Here is a 26,771-nt window from a genome sequence, read left to right on the forward strand (position 1 = left end):
ACGGACCCACCCAGAGCGCCTGGAGTCTCCCGCGGGGCGGGGGCCGGGGCGGAGATGCGCGTGCGCGGAGGGGGCGCCGCGGAGCCCGCGTGAGCTGGTGAATTACCGAGTGCGGGAGAGGACGCGTCCGCCCCCGCCCCAGGGGAGGAGGCGCCGGTGCTCCCAGGTCGGGGGGGGGGGGGGGGGGGGGCATGACACTCCCCGAAGGAGCCCCAACACTGGACTGAGGCCCCAAACCCGGTGCCCCAGCTGGAGTTGAAGACTGCAGTGGAGGTGGGGTCCTGTTTCTCAGCACCCAGAGAGCTGTGACCACCCCTGTTCCAGGATGCCTGGCTCTGCACTTGGGAAGATAACAGGAGAGAGCTGGGCGAGTTCAGGTCCCCTGGCTCCCTCCCTCTTAAAGGCTCCTTGGGCTGCTGGGCTTTTGGGGCCGGCCGGACCAAGCACCAAAATCCAATCCTGGCCTTGTCATCATTATAATAGCGGCAGCCACCATTTATTGAACTCTGAGGGCTTGACAGGCCCAAGTGCCAAGTGCATAATAAGCATTACCCCACTTGGTAGTCACAGCAATCCCATGACGAAGTCTGGTTGTGATCCCCTCCCAAAGGTGAAGAGGCTGAGAATCAGAGGGGGTATGGCCTGCCTGAGGTCACAAAACAGAGGGGTGGGGGCAGCTGGGAGTCCCACGCAGCTCTGACCAGTTCTAGAGTCTAAGCCTTCCACCACTAGGCTCACTTTCTTTCACCTTGGAGCTTTCTGGAGGCTGGGCAGGCCCCAGCTTCTGCCCTTCAGCCCAGTTTGGCCCAGCTCATGGGAGATAAGGGCGGGAGCAGAGGTGGGGCAGCACTGGAAAAGAGTGGGACCACCCCCCAATTCTCTGGCTGCTCCATTTCCTCCTGGATCCTCTCTCTTAGCCTCCCCCCCCCCACCCCGCCCAACTGTGCACGTCCCCCAAGGCTTTGTCCTCAGCTGTCATCTTTCTCACCCCACACTCTCCTGTGTGAGCTCATCCACTCGAATCGCTGCAGCCTAACTCCCGGCTCTATGTCTGGGGCCCTGACCTCCCTCCCAGGCTGGCATCTGCCTTCCTGATGCATCCCCTCCCCTCCCCCCACGCCTTGCCCCATGGAGTAAATTCATTACCTGCCTTAGAGCAGCTCCTCCCTGGGACCACTCAATTCCAACCCAGTGACCTCCCTCCCTCATCATGCTGCCTGCTCCTGAGCTCTCCGCAGGCCAGCCCTCCTTCCCCCCTAAGGCCTTTGATGGCTCCCCTCAGCCTGGGGAGTCTCGTACAGGAAACTTTGCCTGAAGCAGAGTCCTCCCCAAAATGATGACCCTGCCCTCCTTGTCCTGCCCTGCCTCCTCCTGATGCCCTGCTTCAATTAAAAACCATTCCTGAATTTCTGCCATGTGGTCCCACCCTTCAGAGCTTCATCTCAAAGGCCACTTCTTCCAAGGAGCTGTCCCTGATTCTCCCAGGTGAGTTTGAACTCTCCTTTTCTGCAGCCTCAGCACTACTTGGATGGAATTGTCCACTTTAGTCGTATTTGTATACCTCTCCAATCCTGCTCTCTGCCCACCTCTCTCACATATGCAATGGCCTGGGAGCTCCTTTAAAGGTAAGGGTGGTCCATCACTATTCTCAACTTCATTCGTTTTTGAAAAACTGATCCATTTAGCGAACTGAGTAACTACTACGTGCTAGGTACTGCACGTACAGGACCTCTCTGCTCCGGGCTCCTCCTCTGGGTGACTGGCATACAGTGGGACAAGGGCACTGATGGAGGGATGCTCAGGGCACATTCAGGGATAACTTTGCCCTGGGCAAGCATTTCCTCAGGCTCCTGAATGCCAGGCCCTGACCCCGGGCACGATGGGGGAATGCAAGCAGGAGTAAGACCAAGCCCTGCCCTCCAGGATTGTAGATCCCTAGAAACAATATGATATGTGTCCAAATATGGCTCTGACCAAAGTGCTATGAAATCATAGGAGACGGAATAATGACTTTGGCCCTGGGGAAATCTAGAAGTTTCTCGAATGCCTAGTACTTGCACCAAGCAGGAGCTTCTTAAATCTTTGCTGAATTTAACTGGGTGGGAGAAGGGGCTATAGCGGAGACTGAAGAAGACAAGGAAAGTTACAAGGAGGGAAGGGCAATGACAGAGCATTTTCATAACACTTGCAGAAAGTGGCCTTGCCGCCCACCCCAGAGGGATGTCTTGTGGATGAATGAGATCATGAGTGTGCAGTGTTCTGAACTCTTGGGAAGAAAGGATCTCTCTCTCTATGTATATATATATCACTGACATTATTAGTCTATTCCTGTCCGACCAGTAAGTCGTTCTTTCCAGGGAGCCTGTATCCCCCTGGGAAAATCAGGTGTACCCTAGGACAGCTTGATTCTCTCTTTGGGTCTCAGTTTCCCCATGGAACGAGGCGGTCCTGAATGTCTCTGCCTCCTCCAGGGAGCTGCTCTGTGGGACAGCTGTGCCTGCCCAGGAGATGCCCTCTGTCTTACCCTGCCCAGCACACCCTGGGCTGAGCACAGGAATCCGTATGATGTCACAAAGGCCGCTCCCAGTCTTGTCTTGCGAGTTAAACAAGGGCATGCAGAAAATGAGACAAATGTGGACTTTTTGCCCTGAATGTCCCCCTGTCAATCTTGGGGTAGAGGCTGCGGGCCTGCATGCTGTGTGGGCCCCCCTGTGTGGGCCCCTCCCCTCCATCCAGGTCCAGGGTCTGGGTTCCCCTGGGCAGGACCGAGCCTTCTCCAAAGCCTCCCGGGCTTCTCCCTTTATGGCCAGAGTGTTGGGGTACAAAATGCCCCCCATGAACAGGGATGGGGACTGTCGTAGGGGAGACAGAAACATCTACCAAAAACCTCCTTTACCCCCTTGCCTGTGTGCTTCCTGTTCATTCACTGTGCTTGGCTACTATGTGTCTCTACCCCTTCCTGTAAATCAGACACCCTGGCCGTGTCCCTGCCTCCCCTCTTCTCCTTACCTGGCACACGTAATTGGTGACCAAGCCTGGCCTTCCCCCTCCCTGGCTATCTCTCCAGTCCTTCTCAACACCCCTGCCCTCACCCACGTCCTCTTGTGTCTCACCAGCTTCCTCCCTGGGTCCCCTCCTCTGCCTCCTGCTGGCTCCCCTCCCATCCACTGTCCTGTGCACCAAAGCGCAGGTGCAAGCAGGTACAACCATGTCATTGTCCAGCTCGAAGCCCAAAGCAGTGGGTCCCCACTGCTCTTGGGGAAAAGTTCCTCTCCTGTCTGGCAGGCAGGGCCATCTTGACCTACCCAGAGAGGTGAAGTGATCTGTGAGAAAGAGCTGGGGAAAGGATGGTGTTGGGGACACATTTCAGAGAGAGGGATGGGCGAATGCAGAGGTGGGAGAGGTAATGATGCCCGGTGTGGGAAAAGTCTGAAACCTGACTGGGGCGGGTGTTCCCGGGGCATCAGGCACACCTACTGTGTGCCAGGCACTGCCCTCATGCTGGGCCTACAGCAGTGACCAAAACAAAGATCTCGTCGGGGAGCTGGTGTCTAGCAGGGGGAGAGAGGCAATGGTAAGTAAATGTCATACGATGTTAGGAAATGATGAGTGTGGTAGGGAAAACCGAGGGTGGGGAGAAGTGAGGGTTATCAGGAATGCTGGGGATGGATTGAGGAGGTGACGTGTGGGCAAAGACTTGAGGGAAATGAGAGATTTAGTCTTGTGGCTACACGGGAAGCAGTATAGGAATAGGAAATAGTCAGTGCAAAGGCCCTGGGGTACAGCTGTGCTTAGAGGATTTGAAGCTCCAGCCAGGCTTGTGGGGCTGGAGCAGAGTGAATGAGGCAATAAGGAATTGGAGAGGAGGTCCGGAGGGAAAGGGGGAGTGGGGAGAGCAGGTCACCGCAGGAACTGTGGAAGACGGGAAGCTTCTGGAATATCTTGCGAGGTGGAGGGACATGAGCTGACTTCTACTCTCAAAGGATCACGCCGGCTGTGTGTTGAGGGAGCAGGCGCAGGGAGACCAGTCAGGCGGCTGTCGCAATGATCCACGTGAGAATCAATGGCAACTCAGACCAAGGTAGATGCCGTGGGGGTGGTGGGTTCTGGATCTATTTTGAAGGCAGGACCGACAGGATTTCCTGATGGATTGGATGTGGGTCATGAGAAAAAGGGAGGAGGCAACCTCACCCCCAAGGTTTGGGCCCGAGCAATGGAAGGATAGGATTGCCATCACCCGGAATGGGCAGCTGGTGTTAGAGCAACACTCTTTCTGTCTTCTTTTCATTATTGCCCACCCAGAGAGAACCTTCTTAGACATTTTTCCAACGGTCATCGCCTCTGTAATTCTCACACCGGAATTCAAGTGATAGCCTGATGCTATAATGCATATGCGTTTATGGGCTTTGGCCCTTTGGAGGGTCACAGACCGTTGCAGCATCGAAACGTTTTCGTTCCCTGAGAACTAATTTTCACCCCCTCGGGGGCGATGGCGGCCCCGCAGAGGGTGCGTGGTTCCAGCGAGCGGCCTGCAGGAGAGGAGCTCAGGTTGGAGCTGTCTGCTCCAAGGAGGAGGCGTCGAAGCCACAGTTGGGTGTTCGAGGCCCAGGCTGCAGGTATGGGTTTGGCCGTCATGGGCATACAGCCTCTACTTGAAGCAGTGAGCCCAGAGATGGCCGGTAGTGAGTACAGACAGAGACGAGGACCAGGCTGGGGGCTGGGAGAAGAGAAGGAGCCAGCAGAGGAGACCACGAGGGAAGGCGCGGAGAGGTTGGAGAGAACCAAGTAAGCACTGCCAGAGGCCTGGGAGCCAAGGGGAAAGAGTCGTTTACGGGGGAGGGGGCGCCAAACTATCAAACGCGGTGGGGAGGCCACTGGAGATCTTGATGGAGTGTGGGAGGAGGGGGTGAAAGCCGGATTGGAGTGGTTTCAGCGGAACAGGAGGAGGGGAGCGGTGACAGCTCTGAGGAGCGTCCCTGCAGAGGAGGACAGGGACTGGGTGGGAGCTGCTGGGGAGGTGGGATCACGACAGGTTTGAGTGAACTGGGGAGGGAGAGCAGTGAGCTGGTTCTCTGGTGGGAACGCTGGGCTGGAGGGTGGAACTGAAGCAGCGGAGGCCGAGGGAGCTCGGGGAGACCTGCTGGAGGGGTGTCCTTGAGCGGAGCAGAGGGCTGGGCTCGGGCGCCCGTGCCCGGCGCCCGGTGGAGGTGGCGGCGTGGGTGAGCACGGCTCGTAGGGCCGGGGAGGCAGAGCGCGTGGGCGCAGATGCTGGTGGGGGTGGATGTGCCCGCGGATCCAGAAGCGCTTCTGCGAGACTGGATTGCGTTCGGAGGGTAGGAAACAAGGTCAGCCGCTGAGAGCGAGGGTGGGGGAGGCGGGGGTGTGGCGAGATCGTGAGACATAGTCACCCACGAGAGCAGGGTGGTGGGCGCGAAGGGGCCTCCAGCAGAACGCCTTCCTGCCCCAGCCCAGGACTGGGTCAGCCGCCTAACTTCTGCGCTCCCAGGGCTCCCCCAACCCGCCGGGTTCTGGGTGTCCACCACTCTGTTTGCCCCGAGAGAGGACCTCTTCTTTCCCTCGGCATTTCCGTTCCCAGGCAGGCAGCCAGTGTTTGAATTCTCCACGACTCACCTGCTGGGTAACCTTGGGTGAGTGTTTTAATGTCCCCGTGCCTCAGTTTCCACATCTGCGAAATGGGGACAATGGTAGGAGCGTGCCCTCCGTGCTGTTGCTCTCTTGCACCTGTTGCCTGGCACGGATGAGGGCTCGGGAAGTGAAGAGTGAAGGCGAGGATGAAGGGAAGGGAGTTTGCTCCCGGGCCCTGCACACCGAGGAGTGGGGTGAAGAGGGCTAACATCAGATCTGCGTCCTGGCTGACTGAAGACTCTGTCTCCCCAGCGCCAGTGCTCAGCTCCCACCATGTAGCTGGGGACCCTGACATAGCTCTCGGGTGGGCGGTGGCCAACTGGGGACAGACCCACCAGTGCGGCCCAGGACAGTCCCTAACTCAGCCCAGGGCCAGGACTGGTGCAGGGAGGAAGGGAGGGAAGGGCTGGAGTTGGCATCTCTTACCCCGGCCCCACCTTTGGGACTTCCTCCCCAGCCTGGCCCTTCCTGTTTTCCTCCCTGGGCCCTGGAGGCCATTTCCTCCAAGGAATCAGGGCAGGATGTTGCTTTCTCTTTCCGGAGCCCAGAGCTTTCTGCACTCGCAAACTTCCAGATCTGGGCCATTGGGACCCCCTAGAAAACAGTCTGCTGTCTAGCCCCTTCCCTGAAGCTGTGACTCCAGGGGCTCTGCTGGGGACATTCAGTGTGAGGGTATGTGTGTGTGTATATGTCTGTGTGTTTGTGTATGTAGGCGTAGGAGGATCCATGGGGGGCAAATGTTGCCTTGTATTCCTCCAGTGGGCTGGCAACACACCATGGAAAGACCGTGGGCTGGGAGCTGGCACCCCTAGGAGGGGGCTCACAGCCCTGGCAGGGGCACCAGCTCTGCCATGACCAGCTGGGGCCTCTTGTTCCTGGAACCTCACTCATCCCCCACCCTCTGCAACCTGGAGGTGGCAATAAAGACTCCCTTATACGGGGCCTGCCAGGAGCAAGCCCTAATGGCCAGAGTGGGCTCTGTGGATTGTTACGAGATCTACAATGTTCCTTGCGGTACCCACATGCCTGGCAGAAGGAGTGGGGAGGGAGCTGTTAAGTGCCAGGTGGCATTCAGGCTGGAGTGGGGGTGGGGGCTGATGAAGGGCTCAGCGAGGCCCTAACCCTGCCCTTCAGCCCCTCAATGAACTAGTCAGCACCTGCCATCAGCTGGGTTCTCAGGCCTGGCTGCCCTGATCACTCCTGTGCCCTGCAAGCAGGCAGCCTGAGAGAGAGCCCTGCCTCCAGGAGCCTCACAGAAGCTGGCTGTTGCCCCCTTCCCGTGCCTCATAACCTGCCCTGCCCCTCAGCTCCTCCCTCCGGCTACCCCGGAAGGGAAAGGTCAGTGTTGCCAGGCAGGGTCCGGGAGCAGTTCCTGGAGCTGCGGGACTTCGGTCACCACTGAGCAATGCCCTCCCAGTACTGCCAGGAGAAACCAAACAGAAAGGGCTTGGGACGTGCCTAAGGATGCACAGCCATTCTTTCTGGGACAATAGCTGCCTCCCTCCACAACAGCTAGACAACCCCCCCTCCCCCGGCTGCCCCTCAGGGGACTATGGAATTAAAGAAGTCACCCCTTTCTTCTCCTACCAGGGACGCCGAGCCGGAACTAGTATGGCACAGAGTGACGACGAACATTTCTTTTTGGTGAGCACCTGCTATGTGTCAGGCGGTGTCCTGGGGGCCAGGAACACAGTGCACAAGGAGGCCAAGTCTACCCTCGTGGGGCTCGTGGTACTGCATTCAATCCTTTTATCACCCCACGTGGTCAGTATTTGCAGGCGGAGAAACTGAGGCTCAGAGAGACCAGGGAGTGAAGTGAGGTCCTATGGTCAGTGAGGGTCAGAGCAGCGATCCAAGCCCAGATCTGTCAGACTCCATCCACAGCCCGATCTCTTCACCCTGTTAAGCCAGGAAGAGACTGGACGGGAGTCAGAAGGTGTGCATTAGCCACTCCCTGGGGTCTGGGCTTTAGGACAGTTTTCCCTTCATTGGGCCTCAGTTCCCTCATCCATAGGTGATCCGGAAAGTTCATTCCAGTATTTCTGCAATTTTCAAATGTCAAAAGACCTAGCAGTCTGTCCGCCCAGACGATCCAGGCAGGGATTCCTTTTCTCCCCATCGCCGCACCCTGGTTGGTAGGACAGGAGCCCAGCTCATCCATCAACAAACCTTTGCGGCATAAGGGAGAAATACAAGCCTTGGTCAGGCTTGGACCCTGACCTTGGCTTTGCCACGGTCCTCGAGGTGACCCTGTTTTCCATCCCCATCGCCTTGACTCTGCCTCTTCTAACTTGTGTTCCCTTGGGGAAGCCCAAGCCCCTCTCTGGGCCTCAGTTTCCACGTTTATCGGAGGAAACCATTTCTGATGTGCCCCTGACTCTGCCCATCTGATTCTAAAAGCTTGTCGAGCCCTTCATGGGGGCCCAGCCCTTTCTGGGAATGGAGTCAGGCTCAGCCTGTCTGCTGGCCGTGAACTCTACGCCTGCCCCACGCTCTCCCCATAAACCAGAAAGGGAAGAATGACCTGTCTCAAACTGGTCCTAGGGCTCCCCTGTCATCCCCCCGTCCCCCTTGTCCCCACACCTAGGCCCTGAGTCCCCAGCCCCACCACGAGGGATGTCTTCTCCACCTCCTCCCCCCAGCTAGTCCTGGGGTGGAGAAGACACGAGGCGGGCAGCCAGAAGATCACGACAGGTAGGGCTGGATGGTAGCGAGGGCTCCACAGAGACCACGCTCAGCAGAATGGCATGTCTCATCGTGGGCACGCCTGCCAGGTGGTGGGAGGACCATTTCTTTTCTTTTTTTATCCCCATCCAAAGTGGCTGGGAGGGAGGGGGGCCCCTGGAGGAGAGACTCCCGAGATGAGACACAAGGATCTATGACCTAGGCTCAGACCGGGGCGGGGCACCAGCACCCAGGGCACCTCCCATCCCCCCTGCAGACCCAGGCCCTAGTCCTTTCCTTCAGGCCTCTCCTAATATTAACCTTGTTGGCTTGAGTGCCCCACCCCATTTAACAGACGAGGCAGCTGAGGCTCAAAATGGAGAAATGACTGGCAGATAGGGGGGCATGGGGTCAGGCCTCCTGGGAGTCCTCTGTCCTCTTCAGGCATGGATAAGTGTTTGGAAAGCTCACCCATCGGAAGGAAATGATCTCCCCTCCTTTTAGTAGAGGGATGGGAAAGAGGAGGCAGTAGGGAAGAGCAAAGAGGCTAGCCCAACTATGGAGAGTTCCCAGAATTCACTGTGCTTCCTCTGCACTCCAGACCTCTGCCTGGGCTGCTCCCGCTTCCTAGAACGCTTTCCTCCACCTGACTACATCCTACTGACCCTTCAAGTCATGGTCAGACGTTGCCTCCTCCAGGAAGCCCTCCTGGCTTTTCCACTGGACAGGGAAGCCAGGTCACGATGTTACGGAGAGCCACTTCCGGGTGAGACCAGAAGGGGCAAGCATCGTGCTCAAGGTAACACAGCCAAGCGGCGGCTCCTCGCCAGGGCTCTGTGCCATCCGTTGCCCCGCTCCCCCCACCTGGCAGCCTCCTGGCTCTGGCCAAATAACCCGCCCCAGGCCCCGGGGACGCAGCGCCAGAGGGAGGTAACAATAAAAGCTTATCAAACAGCATGTAGGAGGCAGCCACAGATTTCAGAGGCTAAGTAATCTGTGTCTAATGTTCACTTAGCAGAGCGTGAGCCTCTGAAATGTCAGCGCTCGCGGTCTGACCCTGCAGTGGCCGGAGCTTTTGAAGCTGAGGGAAACGGAGTCATCCTGCGTGCCTAGAGCTTTCTACCGGGGCTGCGGTGCAGATGGGGGAGTTTTCAGGTGCCAGACCATCCTGGTGGCCCCAGCTGGCTGTACCCAGGGAAGTGAAGCATCTTTCTCGGTCCTGGAGACGCTGTTACAGATGGGGAGACAGAGGAGGCTGGCCGCGGGAACCCACCGCTGAGTGATTTCAGAGCCTGGTTTTTACCTGTGAGCCTCTGCTGCTGCCGAGTGCCCTGGTGCCCCTCCCCCAAGGGGCATAGGAGAGGGGTCCTGCCCTCTTCCAGCACCCCCCTCCCCCCATGACCATGGAAAGGATGCCCCGCATGGGCCACCTTGGGCCCAGCCTCACCTCTGAGCCCACATGCAGGAGGCCCGCCTCTATCATCTCCCTGTTCTATCTCAGACAGATCCTCAGCCCTCCTGGACCTCAGTTTCCCCATCTGTCAAGGAGCTGGAAAGCTCTCCAAGATTCCATGGTTCTACAGTATCTTACACATGATGAATAAGGCAGTTGCTTCACAGCCTCCCCGCTCTGCTCTGCTTTTCCTGTTTTCCACAGCTCGGGGTCTTTGTTTTGTTCCGGGAGTGAGGTCTGCCGGCAGCCGGAGTAGTGCCTGTGGTATAGTAGGTGCTCAGTAAATATCAGTGGCCTTTACGCTCCCAGCGGGTACCGCGCTGCAGGTCCCCTCCCGATTAATACCTGCCCCCCACCCCCCATGTGTCTCCTGGGGGCTGCGCTGCAGACCGATAGGCACGTGTTGATATGCAAATCTGAAAGCCTCCCCTGTTTCTCTTCCACCTTCTCCTTTCCATAGTGGGTGCGTGGGAGCTAGCCATGTTCTTCTTTTAGATCCCCCCCGGCGCGGCTAGGACTAGTGCCAGGGCCTTGATGGTACAGCCAGTGCTCTCGGCTGTTTACACTCTGCCCGTGACTCACCCACAACAGCCCAGAGAAGGCTCTGCCCAGGCTGGGCCCAGGCGTGGGGAGGCAAGAGAGACCGTGGTCTGAAAAGCCCACCGGGATCCTGGAACGAGGACGGAGGGCCGAAAGGCCGCCCGGAATCGTCCTGGCCCCCCCGGGGGAGCAGGCACGGGGGCCAAAGACGGCTGGGCCAGGTTTGAGAAGATCTGTTACGGCTCACGCCCGCCAACCCTTTATCCAGGCCTCGTCTGGGCGCCCTGGGCTGGGAGCTGAGAGACCTAAGATACATCAGCCCTGGTCTCCACCTTCAGCAGCTAGGAGGTGGATCTAGAAGGCAGTGGGTATTATGGGTGGTGATGGAGACAGCCACGGGATGACGTGGCGGTGGGGGGCGGGGCAGATTGAGGTTGTCATTCATTCAGTGGGCTGAGACTTTACTGAGGAAGGGCTTTCCTGGCGAAGGGAACAGCACATGCGGAAGACACAGAGACGGTGCTCCAACAGCAGGAAGAGGTCGCATGCCGGCCCCGCCCTCCTGCTCCGGGACCTCGGGCCTCGCCCACCCTTCTCAGACGGCTTCATCTATGAGAGTGGAGGCGGCGTTGCTTGGGTGCGTGGTTAGGGATTGCCCTGTGAGTTTTCCGTGGGCCTCTCCGGCTCTGACAGCGATTCTGTGGGAGCAAGGGTTACGGACAGGGCGGGGCACCCGGGTGGCTCAGTCTGTTGAGCATCCGACTTCGGCTCAGGTCATGATCTCGCGCTCACGAGTTCGAGTCCCGCATCTGGCTCTGCGCTGACAGCTCAGAACCTGGGAGCCTGCTTCCGATTCTGTCTCCCTTGCTCTCCGCCCCTCCCCCACTCACACTCTGTCTCTCTCAAAATAAATAAACATAATAATTAAAAAAAAAAAAAGAGTTACAGGCAGGGCAGGGCTCTGGGTGACAGTGAGGTCCTGGTGGCTGGGCAGGCAGGACAAACAGGGCTGTCTGTTTAGGCAAGGAGGAGGACACTACCAGCCAATGAGACTGTCTCTCCTGGCCCAGTGTTTGCTGATGGAATAAGGGAGTCGGGCGTGCCAACAGTGGGGAAGGAGGTGGCCTTGAACTGCACACACGTGGGCTTTCGCTCGAGCTGGTCCTCTAGAGCACCATGCCGGGCATGGGCTGGCAGAGCCCCTGGAGATCAATATACCCATTAACGGAGGTGCTCAGAGAATGCAGTCCAGGCTGGGGCTCTAGCCCTCTTCCCTAGGCTCTGGCTCAGCCTAAGGAAAGGGACGGTGGGGGGTGGGGGTGGGGGAGTGGCCATCCCTCTCTGAGAGGGGAGAGAGCCCCTGGAGCCAGCTCCTCGCTCCCTGGGGGCGGTCCTGCCCCATGGGTTTAGTCTTGACTCTGCCACGAACTTGGTGGGTGACCGTGGATCGGCCTCTTCTCTCTCTCTCTCTCTCTCTCTCTCTCGACTTCAACCTTCCTCTGAAAGTGAGAGACAGGAAGAGAAGCACGTTGGCTGCTTCCCAACAGGACCCCCACCCTTGCTTCAGCCGGAGAGTTCTGCTTTGAGCAGTTGGCCTGACGAGTCCCTCATGCACCGAACGACTGCTGAGTGCCCACTCTGTGCCAGCTGGGTATAAAGGCAGGCGAGACCGCCGGGTCTTCCAGCCTCGATGAGTTCCCTCTTTAGAAGGGGAGCCCCTGATTTCCGGAGCCTGCGCTGGGGCCACGTGTGGCTCCGTGGCTCTGCGGGGAGGCTCCCCAGTCACCCAAACTGTGGTTCACCCTTGCTAGCCATGTGGTCTTACGTAACCTTTTGTGCCTTGGGTCCCTCACCCGTGGACCGGGGACGAGGAGAACCCCCCCGACCTGTGAGACCAGCTGGCATGGAGCCTTCCGAGGGTGCATGGCGGGTGCTGCATAGGCCTTGCTGGCTGTTATTACCGTCCCTGAGGATCCCGGTTCTAGGAAGGGGCAGCCACAGAGAAAAGAGTCCCGCGATTCAGGCCAGGGGAGGAGAGGGGGATGAAGAACCCCCGAATTGGCAGGAAGCCCGGGGTTGGGTAGAAGTAAAGAGTGTTGGAGGCAGGGTCTCTGTCCCTCATCTTTCCTCACTGTACCCCGTCCACACCCCCGAGAAGTCAGCAGTGTAACTGTCCTCTGATGGATCCCCGCCCCCACCCCAACACACACACACAGGCCTCGTGAGAGAAAAATACCTTCAATGCTCTGTGTCTGGTTGGCTAGAGAAGCAGGGAGAGAGCCAATCATTCCAGCACGCAGATGGGAACACTGAGGTTCAAGTGTCAGGGAAACAAGTCAGTTAACATCCATCGGGGCCGAGGAGAGACCCCCGGCCTGGACCCCTGCCTCATTTGTGGGGAGCAGTGAGGCTCAGAGTACCCTGACACTGGGCCAGGTGTATCTCAGCCCCACCCTGCCCTTCCAGGGGCCCCAGCCACCCTGGGCACACCCTCTGCGGTGCCTGCCTCCCCCGGGAGGGAGCAGACGGTGCCGGGCCTGCCGGGAAGCCGTCGTCCCGGAGCCCGGCTGTTGCACAGATGCGAGCTGGGGGTAGGGGCAGCGGAGTCGGGGTGAGAAAGGCAGCGACCCTTGGCAGCTCAGGTCTGAGTCACCGGCCGGCGGCCCGGGAGTGGTAATGAGCGGATTAGAGTCATTATAGCCGAATGACTGGGAGCGCATTTGTTCACCCGGGGCAACCGCCAGCCCCAGCAAGGGCTACTCAACGCATTGCTGCCCCGGCCCGCCTTGCCCGTCCCCGTCGCCCCAACCTGTCCCCTCCCTCCCCCCAACCTCAACTCCCAGGCAGCTTCTGCGGCCTCCACATGCCTCATTAGAGCTTCCTAGACATGCCCGCCTCACACTCCCTAGACATCACCCCTCTCCCCCTTTTCTTGGGCTTGGCAGGGGGGGCCCTGGAGCCGGAACTTGGAGACCTGTTAAGGGGGCACAGTCATTCCTGCCCAGGGAAACTGGCATAAAACCCCCCTGTAATAACAAATAAGATACCGAGTCTTAGTGCTTAAGGTGCTAACAGGCATTGCTCTAAGTGCTGGCCATGTTTGGTTTTTTAAATTTTATTGATTTTGAGAGGGGAGAGAGAGAGAGAGAGAGAGAGAGAGAATGAGAGGGGGAGGGGCAGAGGGGGGGGACAGAGGATCTGAAGTGGGCTCTGTGCTGACAGCAGAGAGCCCGATGTGGGGCTCGAACTCATGAATCACGAGATCACGACCAGAGGCAAAGCTGGATGCTCAACCGACTGAGCCACCCAGGTGAGTGCTGGATGTGCCTTTTTTTTTTCAATGTTTTATTTATTTGAGAGAGAGAGAGAGAGAGAGCATGGGGGAGGGGCAGAGAGAGATGGAGACACAGAATCTGAAGCAGGCTCCAGGCTCCGAGCCGTCAGCACAGAGCCCGACTTGGGGCTCGAACTCCGGGACCACGAGATCATGACCTGAGCCGAAGTCGGAGGCTCAACCGACTGAGCCACCCAGGCGCCCCAAGACATGTCTTAATTCACTTTGTTTCATGACAGCCCTGTGAGGTACGCTATTGTCATCCCCATTTCTAGATGAGATGACTTAGGCCCAGGGGGATTAAGTAACGGGCTCAAGGTCACACAGCTTGTGAACAGAGCAGCTGGGCTTCTGTCCCACCTCCTTACTCCAGAGCCCTCCCAACCACCAAGTTCTGCCTGTCACTGCCCCTTCCTCGGGGGCCTCTCTGCCTGGGTTGGTGCCCCACTGTCATCCCATTCATCTCCTTTAGGAGTCATCCTCTGGGAAGACGCTTCTCATCATGCTTGTCCCCCGGTGAGAAACCTCCCATGGGGCCCCAGCGCTCACCCAATAGGCTTCCACCATGGTATTTGAACCCCATCCTTCCTGACTTAGCCTTCCAGAACCTTCCATTCCTCATGCTCACCTCAGCCCCCACGCGGTGGAGCCTCAGCTCACATCTCATTTCAGAACGGTCCCACCTGGGGCTTTTGTGGGGGCTGTGCCTTCTTCCGGGAATGCTCGTTCCTGTGGGGTCTCCTGGCTCCAATGCCACCTGGCCTGTGTGCCCAAGCTGAGTGGGACACACAGCACCCTCAGCGGCACGGCGGGAGGGGGCAGCGGGGGCAGCCACAGAAAAGACTAGGGGCTCTGGGGGCAGGTATGTGACTTCAGGACAAGCCACCGTCTCTCTGAGCCTCAATTTCTGCAACAGGAATATTCCTCCTAGCTTCTCATGAAGTTTAACCATCAGGTGTGTGAAGGTCCATAACCACCTGTTGTGACAGACGTGGGGAGACCCCTGGTCCATCTGTGAAGCCCAGCGGAGACTCTGGTGTTGGCAATGCAGGGAAAGCCTTCGCCCGAGGCCCTTGTCCCTAGGAAGTCACTTACCCTCAGTGCCTCTTTGCTTTGGTCCCATCACTAATAACAGGGCCAGCAAGAAGTTTCTGTCCATCAGGCAGCCTCCAGTGACCAGTCCTGGCAGAGCGCCAGCCCCCCCGTCTCTGGGAGCCCAGCACCAACCATCTCCCACTCTGGGAAGGGGTGGGCGGCACCCTCCCTCCTCCACATTGCTGCCACCTCGAAGAGTCAGAATCCGGGGAGACGGTCTCCTGGCAGCGGAGTTCCCGCTGCCCGCCCCGCACGGGTGTTTGTGATGCTGCCACGCCCGGGGGCGCAGGCGCTCCAGCATCAGGGCTGACTAGGTCCTGGGAGGGGGCAGGGAGGGGGTCCAGCCGGGGACGCTGGAGACGTGGTGCCTGACCCCTCCCAGCTCCTCGCGGGGGTCCCACCTCACCACCCAGACCACTGGGCCCAGCCCCCGAGGTTCCCAAGTCACCATCCCTCCCCCCACCAGAAAACACGAAGCTAAGAGCTCGTCCTAAGCTCAGTCTCACGCAGGAAGGTCTAATGGAAAAATGGACGTACGAAAAATAATTTACAAATATACACTCTAAAAATAAACTTACATTTTTATTTTGAATGGCTAACACGTTCACATGATTCAGAGGGTAAAAGTTAAAAAGGACAGGGGCGCTTGAGTGGCTCAGCTGGTTAAGCGTGTCCGACTCTTGGTTTCGGCTCAGGTCATGACTCACGGTTTGAGTTCGAGCCCCGTGTCAGGCTCTGTGCTGGCAGCTCAGAGCCCCTTGAGGATTCCTTCTCTCCCCCTCTGTCTGCCCCTCTCTGCACTCTCTCTCTCTCTCTCTCTCTTTCTGTCTCAAAATAAACATTAAAAATGCTTTAAATTCAAAAAGGACGTAATGTGAAAAGTCACTTCTGCACTGAGCCCTGGCCACCCCCCTTCCCCCCCTCCAGACAGCATTGGTGACGACCTCGTGCGGTCTTCCAGAGATTTCAGTGGCTAAACCATCACCTTCGTTCCTGCTTTCGTTCGCCAGCCTTTTAAAATGCATATACACGCTGCGCTCTATCTGGCCGCCTTCCCTGAAAAATACGTCTTGGTTATTGTTTTATGTCAGTTGAAAAGCAGCTCCTCATTCTTATTTCATGGCTGCGTGTTACTTCGTTGTATGCAGGGGCCACAAGTTACTTAACCAATCTCCTATTGGTGCACATTTACCTTGCTTCTGGTCTTCGGCAATCACGTTAAACGTTGCAGTCAACAACCTTGTACGCAGGCCCCTTCAAGCGCAGGCTAGCAAACGTGAGGACAGGTTCCCGTCGGTAGAACGTAGTAGAACGGCGAGGTTAGATGTGTCCTCGTGTCCACATGCAGCTGGGAGGGGGCGGAGGGGGTCACACGGTCCTCGCCGAGGTTGCTACGCCCTCACCAGCCGTGTCTGCGTTTGCCTGTCCTCTCGTAGCTTCGCCAGCACCGTGTTTTATCGAGCTTTGCAAGCTTTGCCCTGATATGTGAATAATGGTATGTCAGTGTGGTGAGAAGTTTTGAAACGGGCAGTTATATTGGTGGCCGTTTACTGAGCAGCGAGGCGTCGTGCCAGGCACGTTACATGTGACATTATACTCGCTTCTCACGTGGAACCGTTGGAAACCGATAGCGGTTGCCCCATTTTATACAGGAGAAAACTGAGGCCCTGAGGACTTAGGTACTTACTTCCCTGAGGTCCCACCGAGGCAGAGGTTTGAACCCCGACTGTCCACGTGGAGCCTGTGCTCCTTCCTCATTCCAGGCTGCCTGCCAGTGAAGGGCTGCCGAAGAGTCCCCACGTGGGAGACCACCCCCTCCTCGACCCAACTGGGCCCTGGGCCCACCCGAGGCTCTGGCTTCCCAGGAGGGTGAGGGGGCAGGCTTGGTCCCACAGCCCCGGCTGGGGGTGGTGCCCGCCCTGAGAAGGACTCTCAGAGCCTCAGCTCTGCCCTCCCAGAATCAAGGCCCAGCAGGAGGTGGACTCCACGGTCCTAGGCACCAGGCAGGTCGGTGTCCCCAGGGGGCAGAACCACCACCCAGGCCCTCACACCCCTGCCTTCCCCAGGCAACCCACAGCCCCAGCGGCCCGTTGACATCGGGTGCTGGACCCCTCAGGCCCGGTCCCCCTGCTCTCCGAGTCCACGCCCCCAGCTCCCTCTGGCACAGTCACCGACTGGAGAGTGTCTCTGGGTTTTCCCCTGCCGGGCCCGCAGGTGGGGCGAGGCAGGTGCCGAGCCAAGACTCAGGAGTCCACCTGGCCGCCGTGTGGCCCGGGCCAGCGTCTCTGCCTCCCCTGGGCCTCACGGTGCCGCAGCCTTCACTCTCCAGTGCTCCCAGCTCTCCCGGGGCCGGCCTCTGTCCCGGGGGAAGGCTGAGGACACTCCAGTTGCCAGGAGGGGCTGGAGGTTCCCCCCCCCCCCACCCGATCCCACTCTCCGGGGGACTTCGAGGCCTGCCCTTCCGAGGCCTTCTTTCCCTGCTCCCCTCCCCCAGGCTCCAGACGGGCCCAGCCACCGCTGTGAACTCTGATCCCAGCCTGTCCAGCAGGGGTGGGGCGGGACGTTCTGTCAACAGTGGCAGAAACTCGTTAACTGAATGTCAATAGGATTAAAGGCTCTGATACTCCAGTAGCCGAGTACGACGTGATGTGATGGGCGGTGGGGAAGGGCTCCGCAGGGCCAGGGCATGCGTGCGTGTGCGTGTGCGTGTGCGTGTGTGTTTGGTGGGGGGTGGGTATGTGGGAGGGAGAGAGAGAGAATAAGTTTGCAAATGAAGATTGAGCACTGAGAAGCCTTCTAAGGAGGCTGTGGACGGTGTCCCCAGGGACTCCAAATGGCAGCTTTGTCACTCAGACAAGGACGAGCTGTGTCAAGCTCCCACGGGGTGTCACGCTCTCTACTGGCTGCTGGGGTGGGGGGGGCAGGTGGGAGCTGGAAGAACCAGTCCTGGGGGTCCCGACACAACAGAGGAACAGGAGGGGCTCCGGCTGACCCATACCCTTGGTCACTGTTGAGTCGGGGGCCCAGAGAGGCTAGGGGAAGGTCTCAAGGTTGCATGGCAAGCCAGATGTCAAGTCCTCTAGGCTAAGCTATTGGAGGGAAGGTGGCCAGGAACAGCGAGGCTGCGTGAAGATTCGAGTCCTGTTCCCTGCAACGGAGGATATGCTGGAGACAAGGGTTCGAGTCCCGGCTCTGCCATTCTATGGGTGCATGGTCAGGAGACGATCTCTGAACCTTGGTTTCTTCTTCTGGGGCAGCAGGATGAGAGTAGCAGTTGTTCGGAGGTTCACAGGAGAGCCCCCGGCCCATAGCTGGGCTCCATGATTCCGCCCTGCCTTTCCCTCACCCCAGGTGCACGGGAAGATCAATAAAATCTCATCGAAAGGAATCGGCCCTGGGTGGAGTCTGATAAACAGCAAAGCCGCCCGGTCTCCGCTGAGGCCCGTTCCCCCATCACACCTCAGGGCCCTGCTTGGGGAGGTGCCCTCAGCAGCGGGGAGTCCCAGAGTTACCCATCCCTTCCGGGGAGGGCTCCAGACACCTGCTGTGCCCGTGCTGCCCAGGCTGCTGGCTGGCATACAGACAGGCAGGCAGGCAGGTCGGCCAGCGGCCACTCTGGGCATGTAAATTGGCATCATGGATATTCCTGGCCCCAGGGGCCGCTGACCTTTACAGTTGCTGCCTCGGTCCTTCTTCCCCTTCCAGCCCTCCAGGCTCGGGGGGCTGGCCATGAGATGCTGGAGCCTCGTAGATCAGCAGGAGGGGGAGGGGGTCTGCGCCAGAGGGCCTCTGGGGAGGGGGCTCTGGTGGCGGGCCCTGCAGAGACCAGGTTGTCCTCTCCTCTTCACCCGGGCAGGGGGAGCCCACTGTCCCCTGACTCAGCATCAGCTGTCCCCCACCTCTAGCTGGGATCTCCTCCCCCCACCCCCACCCCACCGCGAGTCATTGCCTGACTCACGGGCAGCCTGAGCCCCCAGATGAGCAGTGACATTGAGATATCGGTCGCCCCCGGCTGTCTGTGACGTCTCCCCAGGGATTGCCCCATCTCTGCGGACTGACAGCCATGCTGAGCACGCTGTCAGCTTTTCTGGGCTTAGCAGTCAGGCGTGCCCCTCGGAGGAGTGGAAACCCCTCCCCAGCCTGCCGCCACCCCTTCCAGGTCCCAGAGGACTCTTGTCACGGGTGGCTTGGTCAGCCAGCTGGCTGGGCAAATTTCCTAAGATGCATCTAAATTCAAACCCATCTGCACACTTGCCAGGAGAGCAGGCTCTGCCCTGGGTCCCAGGAGCACGGAGCCGGGGACACTGAGTCACGCCCCCGGAGTCTCACGATCAGAAGACGCCATTTACTAATTTTTATTGTCCGGTCCACAGGTATCTCTTGGGCTAGGGATGCTTCAATGAATGTTACAGGTTGAACCGTGTCCCCCAGGGGGTATTTTGACGTCTTAACTCCCAGTACCTCAAAAACATGACCTGACTTGGGGCGCCTGGGTGGCTCAGTCGGTCAAGTGTCCGATTCTTGATTTCGGCTCAGGTCATAATCCCCCGGGTTCGTGAGTTTGAGTCCCGCATCGGGCTCTGCCCCAATAGCACAGAGCCTGCTTGGGATTCTCTCTCCCTTTCTCTCTCTGCCCCCCCTCATGCACACTTTCTCTCTCCCCCTCTCTCTCAAAATAAATAAACATTAAAAAAAAAAAAAAAAAGAATATGACCTGATTTGGAAATAAGGTCACTGTAGGTAACTAACTTGTAATCAAGCAAAGATTCGGTCATACTGGAGTAGGGTGGCCCTTAATCCGACATGACCGGTATGGGACGAGGGGAGATGACCGTGTGAAGACACAGACGGGAGAAGAGAGTGCCATGTGATGACAGAGGCGGTGGGGGGGACTGGAGAGAGGGATTTCCAAGTCCAAGAACACCAAGATTGCCGGCAAGTGCCAGAAGCTTTGGAAGAGGCAAGGGGGGATTCTCTCCTACGGGTTTCGGAGGGAGCGCGCCTCGCCGACACTTTGATTTCAGGCTCGTGGCCTCCTGAGCTGTGAGACCATCCGTTTTTGTTGTAGGGCATCTGGCTCGTGGGACGTTGTTACGGCAGAAATGAGTACAAGGAATGATACGAGCGTCGCGGTCCTGGGCTGCTGGAGCTCACGGCGCGGCAAGGGGAGACCAGACCCGTGAAGCAAGTTCACGAATAAATGTGGAGTCACAAGCCATGGCACTCTGGAAATAGCAACTGACCCTTTATTAGGTGTTTGCTACCTGCCTGGCACGGTGACAAGACTTTTTATATAGCTGTTTTAACCCCCACACCAAGGCTATGAAGTAGGCCCTCTCGTGACGTCTGTCTCACCGATGAGGAAACTGAATCAGAAAGGTCGGATCACCTGCCCGAGGTCACACAGCAGGAATATGGCCGGGAGAGAACCTGAGCCCGGCAGGCTGGCTCTGGATCCCAAAGGCCGAACCGTTACTTAGTGCCCCGAAGAGGGAAGCAGACAGGAAAATAAGGGATGGGGAGGCGGGGGAGACCATTTAGAAAGAGAACTAACGATCCCTTTAAACGCACATGGGACCAAGTCCCCCTCCTCTTGTCAGACCTTCAGTGGCTCCTGTGTTCAAAGTGCAGGCTCCGCACCTTCCAGCTGCAGGGAGCAGAGACTCAGAGCAGCCGGTCAGGGCCAGCCTGGCGGGAGGCTAAGCTGAGCGAGACTCGGGCTCTGCCACTCACGGGCACTGCTGAGCCTCGCTCCCTTCTCCCGCCGAGCGGGAATGGGAAGAGGGCCCCACGGTTGCTGGACGGGCTCGTGAAATAGAGTGCAAAGCTTCTGCGTAGAGGCAGGCCTTGCCTAACGGTTCTCCCTCCGCCCCCTGTGCCCCCCTCTGTCCCTCTCGGCTCCCCACCGGAAATTGTAGCAAAACCGACCCTGACAAGCTGGCAGCTCCCTATTCCTCTGCCTGGGAGGCCTTTCTCTCCCTTCTCCTCTTCCTCCCACTTGGAGCATCCCCTGCCCCGCCCTCCCCCCTCCACCTGGAGTCAGGTGTCCCCCGACCCCACCAGGGCCTCCCAGGGAGCCTGGGGACCCATCGACAAGAGAAGCCCTACACGCCTTAGCTCAGTCTTGCCTCAGTCTTGTCTTGCCTCAGTTTACCCATCCCGACGGTGCTGTGACCCCTGGGATTCCCACCTGTCCCTTCGCCCTCCCAGCTGTCCCCCCATCCCCCTTCCCTCACGGACTGTCCTGCCATCCTCCCCTGCCAAGTGTCAGCCTCAGCCGGGGGTGGAGGAGAGGGGCCGCCCCTCTCCCTGGTTGACATGCAGATTATATGGCTGTCTTTCCCAGAAGAGAGTGGGTGACGAGGGTAATTAGCTGCCTGCCAACCAGCCACTCTAAGGAGAGTCAGCTCTGCTCCTGGGAGTTAGTGACAGTTGGGAAGGCCTCCTTCTCCTCCCACTATGGCCAATGCCTCCCTTCCTCCTGAAGAATTCTGGATGCCCGAGCCTGGGGAGTCCCCACCTCCTGAGTCAATCAAGAAGTCATATCATGTTGGGGCACCTGGGTGGCTCAGTCAGTTAAGCCTCTGACTTTGGCTCAGGTCATGATCTCGTGGTCTGTGAGTTTGAGCCCCGTGTCAGGCTCTGTGCTGACAGCTCAGAGCCTGGAGCCTGCTTCGGATGCTGTGTCTCCCTCTCTCTCTCTGTCTGGACCTCCCCTGTTCATGTGCGCTCTCTCTCTCGCTCTCTCTCTCTCAAAAATAAACATTAAAAAAATCATATCATGTTGCAGAGGCAGTGGAAAAAGTTCCATCTGTGGCCTCAGGAGGCCTGGGTTCCAGTCCTCCCCCTTTTCGCTGTATGATCTTGGACGAGTCAATTCCCCTGTCTAAACCTGGTATACAACACGAGATACACAATATGCCCTCATACACAAATGAGAGAGAATGAACCCCAAGCCCCTCCATCGTGTGATTGCGGCAAACACTGCTGACTGCCCACACCCCCTTTGCTAACCACACTCCACCTTTGGGGTTGCCTTGACCCCCATTCCCATGGATGGATCAGGGCTAGTCCTGGCTGACCATGCTTCCCAATTTCCCAGCTTCCCCTGAGTCTAATGCTGACCGATGAGGCATAAATAGAAGTTGACCGTGTGGGGTTTCGGGAGAGTTTTTGATTTTTTCAAATAAGGAGCACACCGGGCTGGTAGTGTTCCTTTTGACTCCAGCTTCCTTTTTTTTCTTGCCAGGAACCTAGACGTGATGCCTGGAGGTGTGGCAGCCGTTGTGGTACCGTCAGGTTGAAAGCCAACGTGTAAGGATGGTGGAAGAAATCATGAGGCCAGCAAAGCAGCCGAGGCAGTTGACATGTAGCTTCCTTGTTATGTGGGAAGAGGAAGCCCTAAAGTGTTTAAGTCACCGTTGTTAGGTTTGCTTTGACTTGTGGCCAAAGGCATTCCTCCCAGATGCGGATGAGTATCTGTCTGTGGATGTCTCCATTACTGTAGGCCACTTTAGGTTATTGAGAGCCTTGCTCAGTGACACGATTACATACCTGGTGACCCACTGGCTGACTGAATAGTAAGGATCAAGGATATATAAGTCAATAGCAATAATACTATCTTCGTATTATTGTTAGTATTATCACCCCATGTATCGAGGACGTGCTACACCCTCTATATGACGCATTATCTCGTTTAACCCCCACGGCAACACTAGAAGTGGAAGCTGAGCGGCACCCATTTTACAGATGAGGAAAACTGAGGCTCAGAAGGGCTCACGCAGCTGGTGGGCCATGAGGCTAGAGTTGGAGCCAGGTATGTGGGCCCCAGGACACAATTTCTGTTCTCCCCACTGCACACCCTCAGGTCAAGAGAACCAGCTTGATCATTTTGTCTTTCGGCCAAGGAACGGAAGAGGGAGGGAGGGTGGCCTTGCTGGATGGGGTGGCCCTGGGGCTCCCTGAATCTCAGCTGTCATGTGCAACTCTGCTGAGCTTGGGGAGCTGAGGGCTGGAACTTAGAGGGTAACAAGGAGTCTGTCCCCAGGGCCTGAGGCCTTGGCAATCCAGGTCGTGGGGGACCATGAGGTGCCAACCCCTGGCCCCAACGGTTCCTCAGACTCTTCTGGGAGGACTCCACTTAGTTCCTCAAGGAAAAAGGCAGCAGAGGAAGCCGGGCCAAGCCCCCTCTCCTGACCCCTTACACGGTGGCATCCCCTTGCTCCGGCAGCCTGTTCTGGGAGGGGGACGGAGCTGGAGAGAGGAGGCAGGTGCCTGCTTAGATTCTAGGTGAGCCCAGAGAGGTGAGAGAGTGAACCAAGGGGCACCGACCCCAGAGGAAGAAGGCCAGAGAAAGGTGAGAGCCAAAGCAGGAGAAAGGAGAAGAGTGTTCTAAGGAGTGAGCCCCTCAAGGGCGAAGGCTTGGCATCTGGCAGGGAGAGGGTTCAGCAGAGCTGAGCAGCAGGGGGGGAGGAAGAGAGGGGAGGCTGGGAGGGGAGCGAGGGCGGGTCCCTGGGGCTTGAAGAGCCTCGTGGTGTTACCTGGAGGGGTGGGGGTTGTGGAGGGCTGGGCCGCGGCCACACGGATCCCATGGCTCACTCCAGAAGAGGACAGGCATTGGCTTCTCATTTGGAGCAAGGGTCTCTCCCGGGTGCAGTGTTCTGAGTCCCTGAGGCCACAGCTTAAGAGGCTGTGCAAAGGGGCACCCAGGCGGTGCAGTCAGTTAAGCCTCCGGTCATGATCTCCTGGTTTGTGGGTTCAAGCCCCATGTCGGGCTCTGTGCTTACAGTGTGGAGCCTGTTTGGGGTTTTTTTCTGTCTCAAAATTAAATAAATAAACATAAATAAATAAATGAAATTTGAAAATGTATTTTAAAAAGGGGGGGGCTATGCAAAATGGCTGCCATCTGCAGGGAAGTTTGTGAGAATTAGCCGCCCCCCCCCCCCCCACCAAGGCCGGGCGACCAAGAGAGGTCTGCCCTTTCCCCCCAGTCCTGTCCTCAGACTACGGGGCAGGTAAGGGTCCGTTTTTTGCCTTACTTCAGGTACTAACTTTGGGTTCCAGCAACTCTTAGAAATTCATGCAACGCCCACAGGGATGCCCTGGTGGCTGAGAAGTGTTTATCTTGCAATGTTTAAACAATTCATATTACTTTTAGATTTGTGTATATAAATTTAGATATAACGTGCAGGGAGTGGGATGCTGAGATCCTTCCCATTACCAACGAGGTGCGTTTTGAAGACTAGAATTCCTAATAATGCTATTTTTAAAACATATTTTCGAAATATCTAATAACATTTGATTAAAATTTCCGAAAGAATAAAAAATCCAGACTTGATTTGAAATGTCACTGATTATAACTGTATTTTGTCTCTTGATTTCAATCAATCGTTTTGACTGTTTTAGAAAAATATCTCCTTGAAAAATATTTTAAACATTTTACATTTACCATAATTTATCTTTTTGATGAAAATGATACTTCGTTTCTTTTTTTTAATGTTTATTTATTTATTCTGAGAGACAGCGAGCACACGAGCCGGGGAGGGACAGAGAAAGAGAACATCCCAAGCAGGCTCCGCTCGTCAACACAAACCTTGAGCTCATGATGTGGAGCTGAAATCAAGCGTTGGACACTTAACCGACTGAACCACCCAGGCGCCCCTATATTTTATTTCTTTAGTCTTTTATGATTATGCCTGTGACCAAAACACAAGTTAGTAATTTTGGTGAAACGAAGGCATGAACATTTTTGTGGAAGAAAACTATAATAATTTATGAATTATGTACATCTTTATTTTACTACTTGTCCAAACACAGCCGGTCCCTCAACAGAACACCCAAACATACCAGCTTTCGAGCATATAAAAACCATAGCTTTATGCCTACTTTTCAATTTTGCCACTATGGAGGTATATTTATCAAGGTAAGAGAAGGGAACATATTTTATTCCGCAGCTTGTTTGCTTGATTTGTAAACATTTAGGCATATGGTCTGTGGGTCTCCATTTGTGCTCTTGCAAATATTAGAGGCAGATCTGTTTTTTTTTTAAATAATAGCTTTATTGATATATAATTCATATACCATAAAGCCCACCCCTTTTAAAGTGAACAATTCAGCAGGTTTCAGTGTATTTATAAAGTAATACATCTGCTACCATCACCGAATTCCAGAACATTCCCATCACCCCCCTCCATGAAACCCCGCACCCATTAGCTGTCACTTCCCACCGTCCCCTCCCCCGAGCCCCTGGAAATCACTAGTCTCCTTTCTGTTTCTATAAATTTGCCTATTCTGGATACTTCATATAAATGAATATGTGGCCTTTAGCGTCTGGCCACATGATTCACTAAGCATGACGTCTTCACGTTTCATCCATGTTGTAGCAGGTGTCAGAATTTCATGCTTTTATAAAGCTGAGTAATATTCCATCATATGGATAGACCAGCCAATGGGTGTTTAGGTTGTTTGCACAAAAGGCTCTTAGGAAGAGTGCTGCTAGGGGCGCCTGGGTGGCGCAGTCGGTTAAGCGTCCGACTTCAGCCAGGTCACGATCTCGCGGTCCGTGAGTTCGAGCCCCGCGTCGGGTTCTGGGCTGATGGCTCAGAGCCTGGAGCCTGTTTCCGATTCTGTGTCTCCCTCTCTCTCTGCCCCTCCCCCGTTCATGCTCTGTCTCTCTCTGTCCCAAAAATAAATAAAGGTTGGAAGAGTGCTGCTAGGAACATTTGTGTATGATTTAAAAAAAATGTTTTTAATGCTTATTTATTTTTGAGAGAGAGCGACAGAGCACGAGCGGGGGAGGGGCAGAGAGAGCGGGAGACGCAGAATCCGAAGCAGGCTCCAGGCTCTGAGCTGTCCACCGGACACGGGGCTCAAACCCGCCAACCGAGAGACCATGACCTGAGCTCAAGCTGGATGCTCAACCGACTGAGCCACCCAGGCGTCCCCCTCCCCCCCCCGCCCTTATACTTTTTTTTGTGGACACATGTTTTCAGTTCTCCTGGTCACATACCCAGGGATGGAGTCGCTGGGCCACGTGGTAACTCTGTGTTTCACTTTTCTAGGAACTGTCAAGATGTTTTCCAAAGCGGCTGCACCGTTTTGCATTCCCACCGGCAATGCACGAGGGTTCTGATTTCTTCGCATCCTTGTCAGCACTTGTTATTGTCTGTCCCTTTGATTATAACCATCCTAGTGGGTGTGAAGAGGTATCTCACGGTGGCTTGGATTTGCATTTCCCTGATGACTAATGATGTCTAGCATCTTTCATGTGCTTCTTGGCCATTTGCATATCTTCTTTGGGGGAAATGCTTATTCAAATCCATGCCCACTTTTTAATTGGGTGATTCAGGTCTGGCTTTGATACTTACAAATGGGTGATTCAGGTCTGGCTTTGATACTTACAGGGGATATGGCAACAATCGTTACAACCCGATCCCAACTGCGGAAGGCTCGCCTGTGCATTTTGGGGTGTGCAGATTAACACTTCCGGTCTCTGCAGAGGTGGCTCCTGTCACCTAGAACGCCTCCTCTTTTCACCCCTTTTGCAGAGCCTTCTGGGTTATCGTTCTCTGGCCGCAGCGTGGTAACTGGCTACATAACAAGGTGGGCTTGGGAGCCAGGCTGCCTGCTTGGCACCCAGACCCTCCGAGGCCTCAGCTGTGCAAACCCGAGCTGCCAGCTTCCCAGTTTCCTCCCCTCTAAAATGGGAATGAGGGGCATCCGGGTGGCTCAGTCGGCTGAGCGTCCGACTTCGGCTCAGGTCACGATCTTGCGGTTCGCGAATTCGAGCCCCGCGTCCGGCTCTACGTGGACAGCTTGGAGCCCGGAACCTGCTTCGGATTCTGTGTCTCCCTCTCGCTCTGCCCCTCCCCTGCTCATGCTCTGTCTCTCTCTCTCTGTCTCAAAAATAAATAAAAACACTAAAAAAAATTAAAATGGGAATGATCATGCCTCCCTTAGAGAGTTCTTGGAAGAACTTGCTGAGAATATATGCGTAAAACCTGTCGCATCCTGTGCACAAATGGTGAACTTCCTCCTGCA

At 56.5% G+C, this 26,771-nt stretch overlaps 2 long non-coding RNA genes across 2 annotated transcripts; both read left to right on the top strand.

Annotated features, from left to right (window-relative positions):
- The first annotated feature begins 115 nt into the window (after positions 1–115).
- LOC123601794 lies at positions 116–23,500 on the top strand. Its single transcript, XR_006714255.1, has 3 exons — positions 116–273; positions 1,513–1,625; positions 21,982–23,500. It is a non-coding gene; the product is annotated as an uncharacterized LOC123601794 (long non-coding RNA).
- On the top strand, positions 6,117–9,934 carry LOC123601795. The gene is made up of 2 exons (XR_006714256.1): positions 6,117–7,290; positions 8,912–9,934. It is a non-coding gene; the product is annotated as an uncharacterized LOC123601795 (long non-coding RNA).
- Positions 23,501–26,771: the final 3,271 nt, after the last annotated feature.

The sequence above is a fragment of the Leopardus geoffroyi genome, chromosome D1, assembly GCF_018350155.1.
Source record: "Leopardus geoffroyi isolate Oge1 chromosome D1, O.geoffroyi_Oge1_pat1.0, whole genome shotgun sequence".
Lineage (NCBI taxonomy): Eukaryota > Metazoa > Chordata > Mammalia > Carnivora > Felidae > Leopardus > Leopardus geoffroyi.